The sequence below is a fragment of the Leucoraja erinacea genome, chromosome 4 (assembly GCF_028641065.1).
Source record: "Leucoraja erinacea ecotype New England chromosome 4, Leri_hhj_1, whole genome shotgun sequence".
NCBI lineage: Eukaryota > Metazoa > Chordata > Chondrichthyes > Rajiformes > Rajidae > Leucoraja > Leucoraja erinaceus.
Genome location: NC_073380.1, coordinates 51,927,807 through 51,947,285, shown reverse-complemented (window position 1 = coordinate 51,947,285; position 19,479 = coordinate 51,927,807).

The following is a 19,479-nucleotide window of genomic DNA, read 5'->3' as shown; positions in this document are numbered from 1 at the left end:
CCAGGCTACTGTGTGTCATATTGCACCAGTATTTGATGGGAGTGTCACTCCCTTCAGCTTATTGAGAAATCAAACCAGTTTAAAATTGCTTGAGATTACTTATTTGCCACATTTTTTAAATCTTGGACATTCTCCTTCTGCTCTAATATTTGTGGGAAATTACTAAAATGGGTGATACATTTTGGCTAGTCAAACTAGGGCAGGACTTGCACAGTAAATGATAGGGCCCTGGAGAGTATTTTAGAGGAGAGAGACAAACCTAGGGTACATGTACACAGTTGCATGAAAGTGATGAAGAAGACATTTATCACTCTTCATCCTCAAGGGTATTGAGAACAGTAGTTGCAACATCATGTACAAGACATCGGTGAGACAACATCTGGAGTACAGGCAGACACAAGGAACTGCAGGTGCAGGACTCTTGTGTAGAACATAAAGTGTTGGAGTGACTCAGCGGGTCAGGTAGCATCTCTGGAAGACATGGAGTAGCGCCTAAAGAAGGGTCCCAAGCTGAAACATAGCCTATCTAAGTTAACTGCTGAGTTACTCCAACTATGTTGTTTGGAGTACAGAATGGTTCTATAACGTGCGTTTCCACAATGTGCGTTGGATATAACGAGATTGATGAATGATGGCTCACTATTTGTATTACACTAGTCTAATAGGAATTTTGATTTGATAACATAAGTTTGAAGAGGAGCAAAAGAACCACTTGAAAGTTACTTAGGGAACTGGCAGGCAGCAAAGATAACTGCCTCGGGAGGAAAAATGGTTCCGAAATAGCCTCCTCATAGCAATCAGTCACCACTGTCTCTGAAGAATACAATCTTTAAGTTTCTCTGTAGCTTGCCATGGAGATCGACAAGCAATTACTTCTACTTGTGCAATGATTATTAAAAATAATGTAACATACCGCATTTTGTATTTTTAGCTTGCAGCAACAAAAATAAGTGTAGTTATGAAAAAGATCTGTATTTTTGCAAAACTGCTGGGGGGAAATAATGTTGTTATTGCGAGTCTGAAGCCCCTTTTCGCCATTGACACAATTGTTTTTAACAACATGATGTTCTATAACATGAGGTATCTTAGCAACACAACTATTGCATTATGGCAACTGCCTGTATTATGTGCAGTTCTGGTTGCCCTGCTGTGGGAAATAATGCTGGAATTGGTACAGAAAAGATTCGAAAGGAACTCACTTGGACAGGTATGCTTGAGTTATAAGGAGAGACTAGATAGGCAGGGGAACAGGAGGATATGACTATATAAATATACAAAATCATGAGAGACACAGAATAGATGAATGGTCACTGTCATGTTCCCATTGTATTGAAATCCAGTACTTGAGGGCATAGGTTGAAGGCGATGAGAAAGAATTAAAAGAATAAAATAGCTGTCTGCAAAGCAAGGTCAGGCATCATTGGCGATTGTGGGACCCTACCCGATGAAATTAATACTTTCAATGCTCGCTTCGAGCAGAAGACCAACAATGCAGTGGCACCTGGCCCTTCAGACTTCATTGTGCCTCTCCCCAGGGTGACTGCAGCGGAGGTTAGATTGGTCTTCCTTAGGGTAAACCCACGAAAAGCAACAGACCCAGACGGAGTTCCTGGTCGTGTCCTTAGTAGCTGCGCAGATCAGCTAGCGGGAGTATTCGCGGACATTTTTACCCTCTCCCTACTCTGTTCTGACGTACCCATTTGCTTCAAGAAGACCACCATCATCTCAGTGCCGAAGACAAGCAAGACCTCGTGCTTAAATGAGTACCATCCATTGGCCTCGACATCCACCATCATATAGTGTTTTGAGGGGCTAGTTATGGAGCACATTAAATCCAGTCTACCCAGCGGCCTTAACCCACTGCAGTTCACTTACCGACACAACAGGTCCACAGACTATGCCATCGCATTAGCCCAACACTCATCCCTAGAACATCTGGAGAGGAAAGGCCAGGCTCCTATTCACAGACTACAGTTCTGCCTTTAATACCATTATATCATCCAAGCTTATCACCAAACGCGCGGGACTTAGGATCAGCACTCATCTCTGCAACTGGATCCTCGATTTCCTGACCAACAGACGCCAATCAGTGAGGATAGGGAACAAATCTCCTCCACAATAATCCTCAACATGGGGACTCCACAAGGATGCGTTCTCAGCCCCCTTCTTTACTCCTTATACACCCACAACTGCGCAGCCATGTACAAATTTAATTCAATTATCAAATTCGCAGATGACACCACCATTGTGGGCTAGATATCAAATAACAATGAGATGAAGTACAGGAAGATGATTAAGAACCTTGTGTAGGAAAGAACTGCAGATGTTGTTTTAAATCGAAGGTAGACACAAAATGCTGGAGTAACTCAGTGGGACGGGCAGCATCTCTGCTGAGAAGGAATGGGTAATGTTTCGGGTCGAGACTCTTCAGATTGATGTCAGGCGTGGGCGGGACAGAAATAGAATGTAGTCCGAAAGTAAGATTGGTGGAACTGGGAAGGGGGAGGGGATGGAGTGAGAGGGAATGCAAGGGCTATTTGAAGTTAGAGAAGTCAATGTTCATACCTAGGGTTGAAAGGTCAGATTGGGAATGGAATTGTGAATTAAAGTGCTGAGCAACCGGGAGATCAGGTAGGTTAAGGTGGACTGAGCAGAGGTGTTCAGCGAAACGATCGCCAAGCCTGCGCTTGGTTTCGCCGATGAACAGGAGTTGACACCTGGAACAGCGGTTACAGTAGATGAGGTTGGAGGAGGTGCAAGTGAAACCTCGTTAAGAACCTCGTGTCCTGGTGTTGAGACAACAACCTTTCTCTCAATGTCAACAAGACAAAGGAGATAGTGATCGACTTCATGAAATAAAGCGGTACACATACCCCAGTTTGCATTGACTGCGCCGAAGTAGAGGTAGTTGAAAACCTCAAATACCTAAGAGTCAATATCACCAACAACGTCTCCGGGACCACCAATATTGAAGCAACGACCAAGAAGGCACACCAAAGCCTCTACTTCCTAAGAAGGCATAGGAAGTTTGGCATGTCCCCAACAACTCTCATCAATTTCTACAAACACATCATAGAAAGCATTTTATCTGGATGCATCACAGCTTGGTTTGGGAACAACATCGAGGACTGCTAGAAATTGCAGTGAATTGTGGATGCAGCCCAAGCAATCACACAAACCAAAATCCCTTCTATTGACTCAATTTATACCTCATGCTGCCTCGGTAAGACCAGCAGCATAATCAAGGACGAGTTGCACCCTAGCTACTCCCTCGTCTCCCTTCTCCCATCGGGCAAAAGGTATAGAAGTGTGAAAACCCACCTGCAGATTCAGGGACAATTTCCTCCCAAATGTTATCAGGCAACTGAATCATCCTGCCACAACCTGAGAGCAGTGTTGAACTACTATCTACCTGTTTGGTGACCCTTGGACTATCCTTGATCGGACTTTGCTGGCCTTACCTTGCATTAAACGTTATTCCCTCATCATGTATCTATATACTGTAAATGGATTGATTGTTTTCATGTATTGGCTTTCTGCTGACTGGTTAGCATGCAACAAAAGTTTTTCATTGTACCTGACAATAAAAGAAACAGAACTGAACTGAAAAGAAACATGCAGGGCAATTTCTTCATGCAGAAGATAATGCATGTATGGAATGAGCTGTCAGAGGAAGCTGTATAGATAGGTACATGGATTAGAGGGATATGGGCCATATGCAGGCAAATAGGACCAGCTAAGTTAAGAAAACTGGTTTGACATGGACAAGATGGGCTGAAGGGCTATGTGCATAACTTTGTTAATATCTACTCCATGTACCAGTCTTTCCTTTAAATGCATCTATAATCGGTGACCCACCATTTACTAACTTTTCACCCAACAGATATTTTAGTCCACCTCGCTTTCTTAAATTGCCAGCATTATAGCTAGTTTGGTGCATGTGTGTATGCATGAACGGGTCCCTGTGTTTTAACTGTGCATTTGGTAACAACAGCAATGGCTTCCATTACATTGCTATTGGTATGTGGCTAGATTTGATAATTGCATTGGTATGTGGCTAGATTTGATTTTATGTTCAGATATGATATGACAATAATATTTCATTTTGTTGCAAAAATGCCAATATCGCTGTTGTACTGAATCAGGTTAGCTCGCACATCTTTTTGAGAAATTTCTTCTCACATTTTGGGTTGGAGCTTATGTCCTGGATTGTGTGTCATTTTAGGTAGGAACAAATTGTGTGTCACAAATTGTGACAAACAGATAGGGTGAGACAGATTAGAAAAAGGGAGGAAAGAGATGTGTCCATTCTTTGAGCGGTGTGAAATTAGGTTTTGTACAGAATTTTTTAACCTGTATTTTATGGTGAACACTGTCAATAGACAATAGACAATAGGTACAGGAGTAGGCCATTCGGCCCTTCGAGCCAGCACCGCCATTCAATGTGATCATGGCTGATCATCCCCTATCAGTACCCCGTTCCTGCCTTCTCCCCATATCCCCAGACTCCACTACTTCTAACAGCCCTATCTAGCTCTCTCTTGAAAGTATCCAGAGAACCTGCCTCCACTGCCCTCTGAGGCAGAGAATTCCACAGACTCATCACTCTCTGTGAGAAAAAGTGTTTCCTCGTCTCCGTTCTAAATGGCTTACCCCTTATTCTTAAACTGTGGCCCCCGGTACTGGAACTGTGGCCCCTGGTTCTGGACACAGTTCCAGGACACAGATGGTATTTAATAGGGTTTGAATAGGGTTTAATAGGGTTTCCTAGCTATATCCCAAATAAATCCAAGTTTTTAAAGGTTTCTTTTAGAAGGCACCAGCTCATTATTAGCAACAGTTTATCTGAAAGTTCATTTTCCACATCGTCACAGGAAGCAAGGAAGCAGAGGGACCAGCACTAATTTCTGCAGCAATTGCCTTACCACTGCCTGGTATGCGGCAGCCTCCCACATAATTACTTTGAAGGCTTTTCAGCTTCTAAATACTCACGAGGAACAGATACTTAAGCAAATTGCAGAAAGCTGTAACATCTTAGGGTTATAGAATGAATGATTCAGCGACAATATCTTCCCTGCAATATCTAAACCATCAAACCTCAACCAGAGAGCAACCCTGAACTACTCTCTACCTCATCAGGGACCCTTGGACTATGTTTATTCACTTTACTGGCTTTACTTCATCCTAAATGTTATTCCCTTATCATGTTTCTGTACACTGTGAATGGCACGTTTGAAATGTATTGTCTTTGCGCTGGTAGGTTAGTACACAATAAAGGCTTTTCACTGTACCTCGGTACACGTGACAATAAACTAAACTGAATTAATTTAGAGCAGCACACCTTGTGCAGGGGCGGAAATCCAGGGGGGGCCAGGGGGATCATGTCCCCCCCCCCACCCCCATTTTTTGTAATCCGGATTTTAAAACCTAATGAAATCTCCGCTTTCCGCCAGACAGTGGGGGTGGGACTGCTGATCGAGGGCGCCGATTGGACGAGGAAGATGTCGGTCAGCAGGCAATGGGGGCGGGACATGATGATTCAGCGCAATCATTGGGGGAGGGAGGTGTCAGTCAGAGGCGGAAGTATGGGGGGTGGGTCTGAGGATAGAGCGCGGTGATTGGAGGAGGGAGACGTGCCAAAACATCCTCAGTAGCCCTGCGCCTCATCCGCAGCCAGGATCGATCCCGGCGGTGCAATCACTGCCGAACCGCCACTGGACCATCCTTGTCCCCATCCGAGTACCCCATGCCTGGGGGTGGCCAGAGACATCGGGAGTCAGACGGGAGCTGTGCCCCCAGGCCCGCAGCCAGCGCAGAGAAGCAGCGCTAAACCCAGCTCAACTCTGCCTGTCCCGCCAGGTTAACCTACAGCCCTGCCTGGACTTGCGGGAAATATGGCCCAGGTTTACAGCCAGCGGGGAGAAGCAGCGGTTTGGATCTAGCAAATGCACTAAGCAAGATCTCCATTGCTTTCCAATCCATTCACATTGATTAGACTATTTAAAACGAATGCAGGAAAGTCACTCACTCTCCTACAAGTAGTAGGTTTGTCCTTACTAAATACAAAGATCGAAAATGATATGCAAGAAGACTTTTATATGTGCTGTTTTAGCTACAACCAAACAAATATATTTTACAGATTCCCAAAGTGCTGTTAGGAAGAGATTTTGGAATTATTGATTATGAATATGAATATGAATAGTTTATTTCGGTCATACATTAAAAAGAACATTAAAAAGATTATAATTTGGCATTAGCACGAATTTAACCAAGTTTGAAGGTAATTACCGGGACTAACCCTGAAACCCCCAGGGCATGACGACTGGATCCTAGGGGATAATGTATGGGTGTGAATTGAGGATTGGTTAATGAACGGAAAACTGGAGAACAAACAGGTTATTTTGAAGGAGTCGGCTATGACGACAATGAATGTATCGGTAGACAAAAATGCTGGAGAAACTCAGCGGGTGAGGCAACATCTATGGAGCGAAGGAAATCGGCAACGTTTTAGGTTGAGTCCAGAAACTTTACCTATTTCCTTCACTCCATAGATGCTGCCTCACCCGCTGAGTTTCTCCAGCAATTTTGTCTACCTTTGAGTTTCCAGCATCTGCAGTTCCTTCTTAAACATGAATGTATTGGTGGTCACCTTCCCAAATTGTACAGATTCTAGGTATGAAAGAAGTAACAACTTCGGTATTTATGATCCAGAGAAAAGAGAACTATAATAATAATAATAATAAACTTTATTATGGACTCAAATTAAAATTAAATAAAAAGACAAAGTGTTGGAATAACTCAGTGGGTCAAGCAGCATCCCTGACATAACATGGATAGGTGACGTTTTGGGTCAGAATCTTTCTTAAGAATGATTGTAGACGGGTGGGTGGAAGAAAGCTGGAAGAGAGGAGGACAGGACAAAGGGTGCAGGTAATAGACAAACACAGGTGACAGGGACTTTGAGAGGCAGATGGTTGAACAAGGCCAGGGATGAAAAAAAAGGTGTGATACATAAGGATTGATCATTGAAACTTGACACCAGAAGTCAGCAATGGGTGAAGACATGACAGATGGAATATAATTTGCAAAATTTAAGGTCGCCCACTTTGGCAGAAAGAGTAGATTGGCAGCAAACATTAAATAGGGAGAGAGTGAAAGGTGTATGGATTCCACTTCACCAGCAAGACAGGAACTGTAAAGTTAGAGGTCTGCTCCTTTCCAAGCTGAGCCTCCCTCATAGCTCACCATAATATAGAATGGCTTCCAGCAGTGGTGGGGTTTATGAAGATAAAACAACTCTAGAGTCTGGAAATCTGAAATAAAGCAGAAAATGTTGGAAACAATCAGTAGATAGGCAGCGTCTCCGTTCTGATGAAGGGTGTACTGCTGTTTATATCTCTTTACAGAAGCTGCTTGACCTGTTGAGAATTTTCCAGCAATACTTGTTTTTATTACACACAGAATCAGTTCCATGCCTGTCCCATATGCCTTATGATCAAATGGTTTCTGTAAAAGGAAGAATGTGCACTACACACAGGATATATGCCGGAGGACGGCAGCGAAGTCCAGGCACAGTGACGCAATGGTAGAGTTGCTGCTTTACATCATCAGAGATCAAGGTTCAATCCTGACTAAGGGTGCTTGTCTGTACGGAGTTCGTACATTCTCCTCGTGAACTGCGTGGAATTTCTCTGGGTGCTCCGGTTTCTCTCCGGTCTGCACCTGGGCTGGAATGGAACCAATGTCCTTGGGGGAGTGTTTGCTAGTGCTGTTGGGGAGGATTTAAACTAATGTAGCAGGGGGATGGGTATAAGAGCAGAGAGGCAGGGGGGTGTAAAATGAGGGTAGAAGCAATAGGTAGCAAGGTGAAAAGTAAAAGTGGCAGGCAGACAAATCCAGGGCAAAAATCAAAAAGGGCCACTTTTCAACATAATTGTATAAGGGGTAACAGCGTTGTAAAAACAAGCCTGAAGGCTTTGTGTCTCAAAGGAGTATTCGTAATAAGGTGGATGAGTTGAACGTGCAGATAGCCATTAATGATTATGATATAGTTGGGATCACGGAGACATGGCTCCAGGGTGACCAAGGCTGGGAGCTGAACATCCAGGGATATTCAATATTCAGGAGGGATAGAGAGAAAGGAAAAGGAGGTGGGGTAGCGTAGCTGGTTAGAGAGGAAATTAACGCAATGGAAAGGAAGGACATTAGTTTGGAGGATGTGGAATCGGTATGGGTAGAGCTGCGAAACACTAAGGGGCAGAAAACGCTGGTGGGTGTTGTGTACAGGCCACTTAACAGTAGTAGTGAAGTTGGAGATGGTATTAAACAGGAAATTAGAAATGCGTGCGACAAAGGCAAAACAGTTATAATGGGTGACTTCAATCTATATATAGATTGGGTGAATCAAATTGGCAGGGGTGCTGAGGAAGAGGATTTCTTGGAATGTATGCGGGATAGTTATCTAAATCAACATGTAGAGGAACCAACGAGAGAGCAGGCTATTTTAGACTGGGTATTGAGTAATGAGGAAGGGTTAGTTAGCAGTCTTGTTGTACGTGCCCCCTTGGGCAAGAGTGACCATAATATGGTTGAGTTCTTCATTAGGATGGAGAGTGACATTGTTAATTCAGAAACAATGGTTCTGAACTTAAAGAAAGGTAACTTTGAGGGTATGAGACATGAATTGGCCAAGATTGACTGGCAATTAATTCTAAAAGGGTTGATGGCGGATATGCAATGGAAGACATTTAAAGACTGCATGGATGAACTACAAAAATTGTTCATCCCAGTTTGGCAAAAGAATAAATCAGGAAAGGTAGTGCATCCGTGGATAACAAGGGAAATCAGGGATAGTATCAAAGCAAAGGATGATGCGTACAAATTAGCCAGAAAAAGCAGCATACCAGAGGACTGGGAGAAATTCAGAGACCAGCAGAGGAGGATAAAGGGCTTAATTAGGTAAGGAAAAATAGATAATGAAAGAAAACTGGCAGGGAACATAAAAACTGACTGCAAAAGTTTTTATAGATATGTGAAAAGAAAGAGATTAGTTAAAACAAATGTAGGTCTCTTGCAGTCAGAAACAGGTGAGTTGATCATGGGGAACAAGGATATGGTGGACCAATTGAATAACTACTTTGGTTCCGTCTTCACTAAGGAAGACATAAATAATCTGCCAGAAATAGCAGGGGACCGCGGGTCAAAGGAGTTGGAGGAATTGAGTGAAATCCAGGTTAGTCGGGAAGTGGTGTTGGGTAAATTGAATGGATTAAAGGCCGATAAATCCCCAGGGCCAGATAGGCTGCATCCCAGAGTGCTTAAGGAAGTAGCTCCAGAAATAGTGGATGCATTAGTAATAATCTTTCAAAACTCTTTAGATTCTGGAGTAGTTTCTGAGGATTGGCGGGTAGCAAACGTAACCCCACTTTTTAAGAAGGGAGGGAGAGAGAAAACGGGGAATTACAGACCAGTTAGTCTAACATCGGTAGTGGGGAAACTGCTAGTCAGTTATTAAAGATGGGATAGCAGCACATTTGGAAAGTGGTGAAATCATTGGACAAAGTCAGCATGGATTTACGAAAGGTAAATCATGTCTGACGAATCTTATAGATTTTTTCGAGGATGTAACTAGTAGCGTGGATAGGAGAGAACCAGTGGATGTGGTGTATCTAGACTTCCAGAAGGCTTTCGACAAGGTCCCACATAAGAGATTAGTATACAAACATAAAGCACACGGCATTGGGAGTTCAGTATTGATGTGGATAGAGAACTGGCTGGCAAACAGGAAGCAAAGAGTAGGAGTAAACGGGTCCTTTTCACAATGGCGGGCAGTGACTAGTGGGGTACCGCAAGGCTCAGTGCTGGGACCCCAGCTATTTACAATATATATTAATGATCTGGATGAGGGAATTGAAGGCAATATCTCCAAGTTTGCAGATGACACTACGCTGGGGGGGGCAGTGTTAGCTGTGAGGAGGATACTAGGAGATTGCAAGGTGACTTGGATAGGCTGGGTGAGTGGGCAAATGTTTGGCAGATGCAGTATAATGTGGATAAATGTGAGGTTATCCATTTTGGTGGCAAAAACAGGAAAGCAGATTATTATCTAAATGGTGGCCGATTAGGAAAAGGGGAGATGCAGCGAGACCTGGGTGTCATGGTACACCAGTCATTGAAAGTAGACATGCAGGTGCAGCAGGCAGTGAAGAAAGCGAATGGTATGTTAGCTTTCATAGCAAAAGGATTTGAGTATAGGAGCAGGGAGGTTCTACTGCAGTTGTACAGGGTCTTGGTGAGACCACACCTGGAGTATTGCATACAGTTTTGGTCTCCACATCTGAGGAAAGACATTATTGCCATAGAGGGAGTGCAGAGAAGGTTCACCAGACTGATTCCTGGGATGTCAGGACTGTCTTATGAAGAAAGACTGGATAGACTTGGTTTATACTCTCTAGAATTTAGAAGATTGAGAGGGGATCTTATAGAAACTTACAAAATTCTTAAGGTGTTGGACAGGCTAGATGCAGGAAGATTGTTCCCGATGTTGGGGAAGTCCAGGACAAGGGGTCACAGCTTAAGGATAAGGGGGAAATCCTTTAAAACCGAGATGAGAAAAACTTTTTTCACACAGAGAGTGGTGAATCTCTGGAACTCTCTGCCACAGAGGGTAGTTGAGGCCAGTTTATTGGCTATATTTAAGAGGGAGTTAGATGTGGCCCTTGTGGCTAAGGGGATCAGAGGGTATGGAGAGAAGGCAGGTACGGGATACTGAGTTGGATGATCAGCCATGATCATATTGAATGGCGGTGCAGGCTCGAAGGGCCGAATGGCCTACTCCTGCACCTAATTTCTATGTTTCTATGTTTCTATGTTTCCTCTCCCACTCCAAAGACGTACAGGTTTGTAGGTTAATTGACGTGGTATAATCGTAAGTTGTCCTTAGTGTGTGTTGGATAGAGTTAGTGTGCGGGGGTCAAAGCGGACTCGGTGGGCCAAAGGGCCTGTTTCTGCGCTGTATCTCTAAACTAAACTTAACTAAATAGGTTCTCTGTGGAGCACCACTTTACTACATCTAGTTAAATGTAGAAGTTTCTAACCTGGTGGTCCTTTCTGTATTCCAGCTTACTCACAGTTGCAACATCAGTAGGTATCAGCATTTCTGTGTTTTATTCCGTTTTGGTCAGCATTTGACTCATTCACATTAATGATGTCAGCAAACTCCAAGTTCTCTCTTGTTTTGTTTAAGTTTATTAAGTTTTTCTGTGACCTTTTCTAGTTTTATTTCCGCATGCCACCATCCTCGAGAATTACTGTATAATTCTGAGTGTACATAAAAGAACATGTCATGACAACATCAGCAGAAATTAGATTGCAATCTTTGTTGCCCGTCTAATTAAGCCCCAGGTAAATGTCACACCCAGTAACAGGGAATCGTTTTGCAGCTTATGTTGGGATTCATTGCTAAAAACGTCTTTACTTTTGGCGATGGACGTAAGATTAGTTCAGCATTGTATCACCGCCACTAACATCCACCCTACGTGTCCAGGAAAGATCTTGGGTGTTTTTTTGTGGAAATGCAGAGTGATTGCATTGCCATAGATAAGAGCAAATTAAAAACTGATGTGGCCCATGAGTCAGTGTCATTCACCCTTGAGTCTTTATCACTAAATTTCATTCACCCTCAACTAAATCTTCTTATGTTTTTTGGTCATTTTCGTCTTATTCTCCCTGGAGTATACATTTTTATATAATTTATTTTGTCACATGAGCAAAACACATAAATTAACTAATTTCTTAAGTGTGTATGTTATTCAACTCACAAAATACTAAAATCGCTAGAATGGTAAATGCAGAATATCACTACGCTGTACTACTAAATGGCACAATCTAAATGGCACAATCTAATTTTAGCTTGCCAAAAACAGGGCTCAAATCTTCTTAATATAGCTAAAATGCATATTGCTGGTAGATTGAAGTACATTAAATATATATAGAATTCTAGTTCTAGCAGAAAAGTAGTTAAATTGGCAACACAAATTAAAGTTACAGTTCACCAGTTGCCTACGGCGATCCTCCAGCGTTGCCATTTATAAATTTATGATTCCACTAGCTGGTCTGGTCTTCCCTAAAAGGTTATATTACTGTAAATTTGGGAAATTAGAAAACCATAGATAGAGAGGAAAAAAGCATATCAAATCTCCAGCTCCACTGCCATTAAAACCAATAAGAGCTTAGCTTACTAACCACTTTAATGGCAATGCCTTTTTTAATTATAGAAAAAAAAAGGAAATATCTGAATAAATTAAGCCATTCACCCTTCATTCATCCCTCTAGTTTAATTCATCCCAAAATAATTTCATTCGCCCTTGGGTGAACCATTCACCAGTTTAAGAAGCACTGGCCATGGTAAACTGGAATCAAGGTAAAATGGTAGCAGGGGTCAAAATAGGGGGGAAAGAACATATAATTGGTCTTTTCGCTGATGATATCATTATTTTTCTTGAACAACCAGATATATGTCTCCCAAATCTAATGAACCTATTTGAAACATATGGATACTACTCAGGGTATAAATTGAATATAACAAAAACACAAATTTTTTCATTCAATTATTCTCCATCCCAACAAATCAGAGATGCATATAATCTGAAATGGAACTCTAAAACAATGCAGTATCTTGGTGTAACTATAACCAAAACACTTTCCAACTTGTTTGAAACTAATTATAACAAAATTGAAGAAAACATCAAAAAGGATGTTGAGAGGTGGTCGACCCTTCCTCTAGACTTCAGTGCCAGAATACAAATGGTAAAAATGAATATCCTACCTAAACTACTATATTTATTCCAATCTCTCCCAATTAGTGTTCCCCAAGATAAATTCATAGCCTGGGATAAAATGATCTCTAGATTCATTTGGAATAGCAAAAAACCAAGAATAAAATTAACAACACTTCAACTGCCGAAAAGCAAGGGTGGAATGGCTTTACCAAATCTGAAGAAATACTTTTATGCAGCTCAACTCAGACCTCTGGCTTGTTGGTGTAGACCTGATTATGAATCTCGATGGAAAGAAATGGAAAGGGAGATACAGGGTTACCAGACCCAGATTTTGGTGGGAGACAAATATCTGAGAGGGGCTTTGAGACATGCTATGGATCCAATAGTGGCATTTACGTTAGAATTATGGAATGTTATAGTGGAAAAATACAAATTAAAAAGAGGGGTTCACGCATTGAAGTGGTTCGCATATGACTCAAAGTTTAAGCCAGGGGTGTGTGATTCAAAATTCAAAGAATGGGCACAAAAAGGCATAACGGCAATGTATACAGTTTCAGAAAATGGCGAGTTTATGAGCTTCCGAGATTTAAAGTCAGTATGGTCTCGAAAACAAAGATTTTTTTAGATACTTGCAATTAAGAGACTACTTTATAAAAGAGATAAGGCCAGAACTAGATGAAACTTCAAATAATGTGATCAAGGTGATTGTGGATGCATACAAACAGAAGGGGTCTCGGGTCATCTCTGCTTTCTACCAAGCTCTGGTGGAAAGCGGGGGAGAATCAACGCTCTACATAAAAACAAAATGGGAAGCAGAATTAAAGATTCAAATAACAGAAGAAGAATGGTATCAAATGTGTGAAACACAATGTTCATCCACAAGCTCACTAGTATGGTGAGAATTTTGCTGGAAGAATCTATCTCGCTTTTTTATAACACCCAAAATAAAAAGCAGACGACTTGCTGTCCAACAACACTGTTGGAGGCTGTGTGGGAGTACGGAGGCAGACCACTCGCATATTTTCTGGAACTGTGTAAAGATAAGGCCATACTGGGAAAATGTTAATGCAGCTGTAAATAATATCTTGGGTTATAACCATAAAACAATTACAGCACGGAAACAGGCCATCTCGGCCCTACAAGTCCGTGCCCACACAACTTTTTTTCCCTTAGTCCCACCTGCCTGCACTCATACCATAACCCTCCATTCCCTTCTCATCCATATGCCTATCCAATTTATTTTTAAATGATACCAACGAACCTGCCTCCACCACTTCCACTGGAAGCTCATTCCACACCGCTACCACTCTCTGAGTAAAGAAGTCCCCCCTCATGTTACCCCTAAACTTCTGTCCCTTAATGCTCAAGTTATAAAATCCCAAATACCTGCCCTGTGATGTTATAAAATCCCAAATACCTGCCCTGTGATGTATCTGGGGCGTATTAAAGATAGTGTAAAAATAGAAGATACATATTTGATTAAAGTTTTGCTTGCAGCAAGTAAGAAGGCCATTACCAGGCAGTGGCTTAATGAAAAAAGTCCAAAACAGGAACAGTGGTTAGAAATTATGCGAGACATCTTTAATATGGAGAAATTGACATATTCCTTGAGAGTCAAGGAGAATTCATTTGAGAAGATCTGGGAAAAATGGACTGTTTATTTGAGTCATGACACCAATTAGATAAATACCGAGCTAGATATGGGAAGATTGCGTTATATAGAACTAGATGGTATGTTTGTATGAATGTTGAATTATCTCCAGATAACTAATCAATGTAATGGTTTTTCTTTTTTTAATTTGGTAAGTGAACCACATGGTCTTATTCCAATTTTTTTAAATGTATTTATTTCTTTCCCCCCCCCATCTACTTATTATTATTATTATTTTATTTTATTTTTTTTATTTTATTTTTATTAGCAGTACAGTAAATTACATTAATACATCACATATATCTTATTACATTATGTTGTACCACTTTTGAGCTTTAAAAAAGATAGAAATAAAAGAAGTAAGGAAAGTAAGCAAGAATCGTGAAGGTGCAGGAAAGTGTTGGGAGAAGAGAACCCCTTAGGGAAGGAATTAGAGAAGGAAGTAAAGAAAAGAAATAAGACCCTAGAAAGAAAAGAAAAAAAAAGAACTAGCTATAAAAATTTCAAAAGAGAGCTGGGATAAACATTTACTATATGTGCATAAATGCTCGATCAACGTACGACATACTCTAATCCAATATAAAACATTACATAGACTATATTATTCAAAAACTAAAATAAATAAACTTTTCCCCAATGTCTCACCCATTTGTGATAAATGTCAGTCACAAGAAGCTAACATAGCGCACTCTTTTGTTTTCTGTATAAAAATTTTAAAATTCTGGAACGAAATATTTGAAATCTTCACAAAATTATTTAAAACAAAACTACTACCCAAAGCAGAATGGATAATTTTTGGAATATCGGAAGGTAACCCAGAATTAAATGTGTTTCAAAAGAACTTACTTAATTATGGTCTAATAATGGGAAAAAAGCTTATACTCAAATTTTGGAAAAATGCTCCAATACCAACAACAAAAATGTGGATTTCAAACATGTTCGAAACACTACACTTGGAAGAGATGAGACTCCTCCTAGCAGGCAAAGCAGATCACTTCCAAAAGACGTGGTCTGCATTTATGGAACTATTGCAAGCATAAGGTGCAATAATTAGTTAACACATAAAGGCTACCAGGATCTGGTGACGGGGGGTATAAAATAAACTTTTAATAAAAACACGGTTGGTATATCCTTTTTTGCGGAGTTTTGTGTTACAATAGAGCGATTGATTTTCCTTTCTTCTTTTTTTTCTTTTCTTTATTTTTTTATTTTGATTGTTGTTTTTCTTACTTTGTTTTATTTATGGTGATGGTGTTGCACTGTTTTGAAAATATCTCTTAAAAATCAATAAAAATGTAAGTGGAAAAAAAATGGTAGCAGGCAATAATGTAATCGCGCAATATTTTAAAATATATGGCTCATATTCAACCAGGTAACATTCACCAAGGGGAAAAGGCATGGGAAGCAACACCAGACTTCCTTTGCTAATAAAGGAAATAGTTTAAAGAAGCAGGAAGGGGATTTTGTGGCAAATATATGGTTGATATTACGTGAGAATCAGGAGAAATAAGGAACCATCAGAGAAGACAAGGGGCAAATAGAGTATGATTGTGGACAAAAGAGAATTCAGAGGTGTACCAGAGTCATATACTGTAAGGCCGAGGTGTCAAACTGTCGGCCCGCGGGCCGCATCCGGCCCACGAAAGGGTCCAATCGGGAGGGGTCCACAGCCCCCTCCTCACTTGGCAAACCAGGTGGGGGAGATGGCTTAGTCGCCAACTATCCGACCATGGAGGAGGCAAAATGGGATTACATGGTACCCGTGGCGGGGGGAACTCCCCCTGACCTGAATTTACCAATGAGTAAGTAGTTAAATGGGATGCAGGCTCTTGAGCCTTGGAATCATACAGCATGTAAACAGTCCATTTGGCTTACAGTGTCCACATCGACCAAAAGACATCCATCAGTATTACTGCCGTCTTACAACACATAGGCTTGTGTGCTCAAACAATTTAAGTGCTTGCCTGGACACTTAAGAAATGCTGCCAGCAACTCTGCTTCCATCTGTGTATTCCAGATGCTCAGTACTCTAGTTTAGTTTATTATTATTGTCACGTATACCGAGGTACAGTGAAAAGCTGTTTGATGCGTGCTATCCAATCAGCAAAAAAACTATACATGATTGCAATAAGGCCACCCATAGTGTGCAGGTATAGGATAAAGCATATATTCTGGGTGATAATGCAGTCCCTCACATCCCCTCCAAATCTTTTATGTCTTACCCTAAATCTATGTCCTTCAGCTTCAGCTATATCTACCTCTAATTTGGGGAAAGGTGTACCCCATCTATATTCTTCACAGTGGTAGAGTTGCTGCCTTACTGCATCAGACAGCTTGGTTTCATCCTGACTGCAGGTGCTGACTGTACAGAGATTGCATGTTCTCCCTGTGACCTTGTGGGTTTTCTTACACTGCCAGATAATTTTGTGGAATCAAATACAATTAGTACATTTAAGAGGGATTTAGACAAGCATTTAAATAGATAATGCATAGAAGGATATAGCCCTAATGTGGGCAAATTGGATTAGTATAGATATACAAAAAAAGGTCAGCATGGACATAGTGGGCAAAGGGTCCACATGAGCTGTATGACTCTTGATATCATGGTGATGTCTGAAATGTACATCAACTTTAAGATAAATCTTTTCATGTACACATCATAATTACTCTCCCTCCCCCATAATTACTTGCATCTATATCTAACATGTCTAGCATGGACAATATTGAGAGTAATGGCTCGATGGCGATTATGTCACATGAGGTGTATCATGCCATGAACAAGCTGCCCAACAACAAAGCAAGTGGATCATATATCTGCTGAACATCTTAAGTATGTGAGTATGAGGATAGCTCCTCTCCTTGCTATTTGTTTTACTGGCTTTATGATTCATGGTTTGTTACCAGACTCAATGTTGTCTGTCCTGTTAGTGCCGGTCATTAAGGACAAAGCTGGTAAAGTAGGCAGCCTAAATAATTACAGGCCCATAGCTTTAGCCAGCATATTGTCAAAAGTTTTAGGAAGAGTTCTGCTGGATAGAATAAACGAGTTTGTTAACTCCACAGATAACCAGTTTGGCTTTAAAGCTAAACATGGCACAGACTTATGCATATATGCCCTAAAGGAGATTGTAAACAATATAGAGGCAAAAACTCTTCAATCCTTATGTGCTTTATTGATGCTTCCAAAGCCTTTAACCATGTTAATCACAGAAAGCTGCTTGGTAAAATTAGTCAAAGAGGGGTGCCTGAATACATTGTTAGAATTCTGGCCTACTGGTATGCCCACCAGACTATGCAAATAAAATTTGGCAATAGGGTCTCAGCCCCATTTGGGGTTAGCAATGGTGTTAGACAAGGGGGAATTTTGTCCCCAGTCCTTTTTAATCTATATATTGATGATCTGTCTAAACAATTGAAAGCCTGTAACACTGGGTGCGTGATTGGTAATATTTTAGTGAACCATATTATGTTTGCAGATGATCTTGTGGTCTTTAGTCCATCTAGCGCTGGTCTCCAGCAGCTCCTTACTATATGTTCTGTGTATGGTGTGGAACATGACATTAAATATAATGCTAGTAAGAGTGCTGTTATGATCTGTAGAAACAAAGAAGATAAATGTCTAAAATATCCTGATTTTAAATTGTCTGACAATAATCTTAGTGTCTGTAATAAGGTAAAATATCTAGGGCATATTATTACTGAACAAATGACAGATGATGAGGATATTTATAGGCAACGACGCATGCTCTATGTACAAGCGAATATTCTCTTGCGTAAATTTGGTGCGTGTGCAGATGTGGTGAAGGTGTCGCTATTTAGAGCATACTGCACACCACTCTACACTGCGCACATGTGGTCAATCTATGGAAAGACAAGTTTGCAGAGACTAAAGGTGGCATATAACGATGCCATGAGAACACTGCTAAGGCAACCTAGATGGTGTAGTGCCAGTAGTATGTTTGTGGCTGCAGGAGTCAGTACTTTAGAAGCTATCCTAAGATATCACATGTATAAATTCATTTGCAGGATAAATGACTCTAAAAATGTGCTTATTGTGGCCTTGTCAAACATAACGGTTAGCACTACGAATCCCAGCTGTGGAGACACTGGTATCGTTGTATCGTTGTCTCGTTGTAGGACATTGATCATTCTTTTAATCTGGATTTTTAAGTTATGTATTGTGCTTTTTTAAATATAAATTATGATGTTTTATAAATTATATACCAAGATTTTATATGTATTTTATGATGTTTACTATGCAATGCATTTTTAATGTAATGTTGCCCCTTGTCTGGACCTTGAGTCCGTAATAAAGTTTATTATTATTATTACATGACATACTTGAGGTATATAAAATTAATTTAGTGATACAGCATGGAAACAGGCCCTTTGGCCCACTGATTCCACTCCAACCACCGGTCACCTGATATCCTGCAGATACACCTGCCTGTGTGGAAAAACCTACCTCACATCTTTTTTGAGAAGGCTCCGCTCCTTCAACATCTGCAGTAAGATGCTGAAGTTGTTCTGCCAATCATTGGTAGCCAGTGCCGACTTCTTCGCTGTCGTGTGCTGGGATAGCAGGGCGAAGGTCGCAGACACCAATAGGATTAACAAACTCACCAGGAAGGCTGGATCCGACCTGGGGGTGGTGTTGGATTCATGAGAGGTGGTCTTGGAGGAGAGGATGCTCCTCAAAATGCAGAGCATCTTGGACAGTGCAGCTCACACCCTCCATGACACACTGGTCAACTTGAGGAGTACCTTCAGCAACAGACTGGTTCCACCAAGATGCAGTAGAGAACGCCACAGGAGATCCTTCTTGCCTGTGGCTATCAAACTGTACAACTCCTCCCCCTTCTGTCGTGGAGTAGATTGACTCCCTTCCCCCACCACATCCCCCCTCCCCGATCTTTGCACATTCCCAATCCTTTCCACTCGTCACTTTAATTTCACGTTTCATCTATTTTGTATTTTATGACTGTTGGCAGATCCATTTCCCTCCTGGGATAAAATAAGTTCTATTGTATCGTAAGTAAAACACCTTCC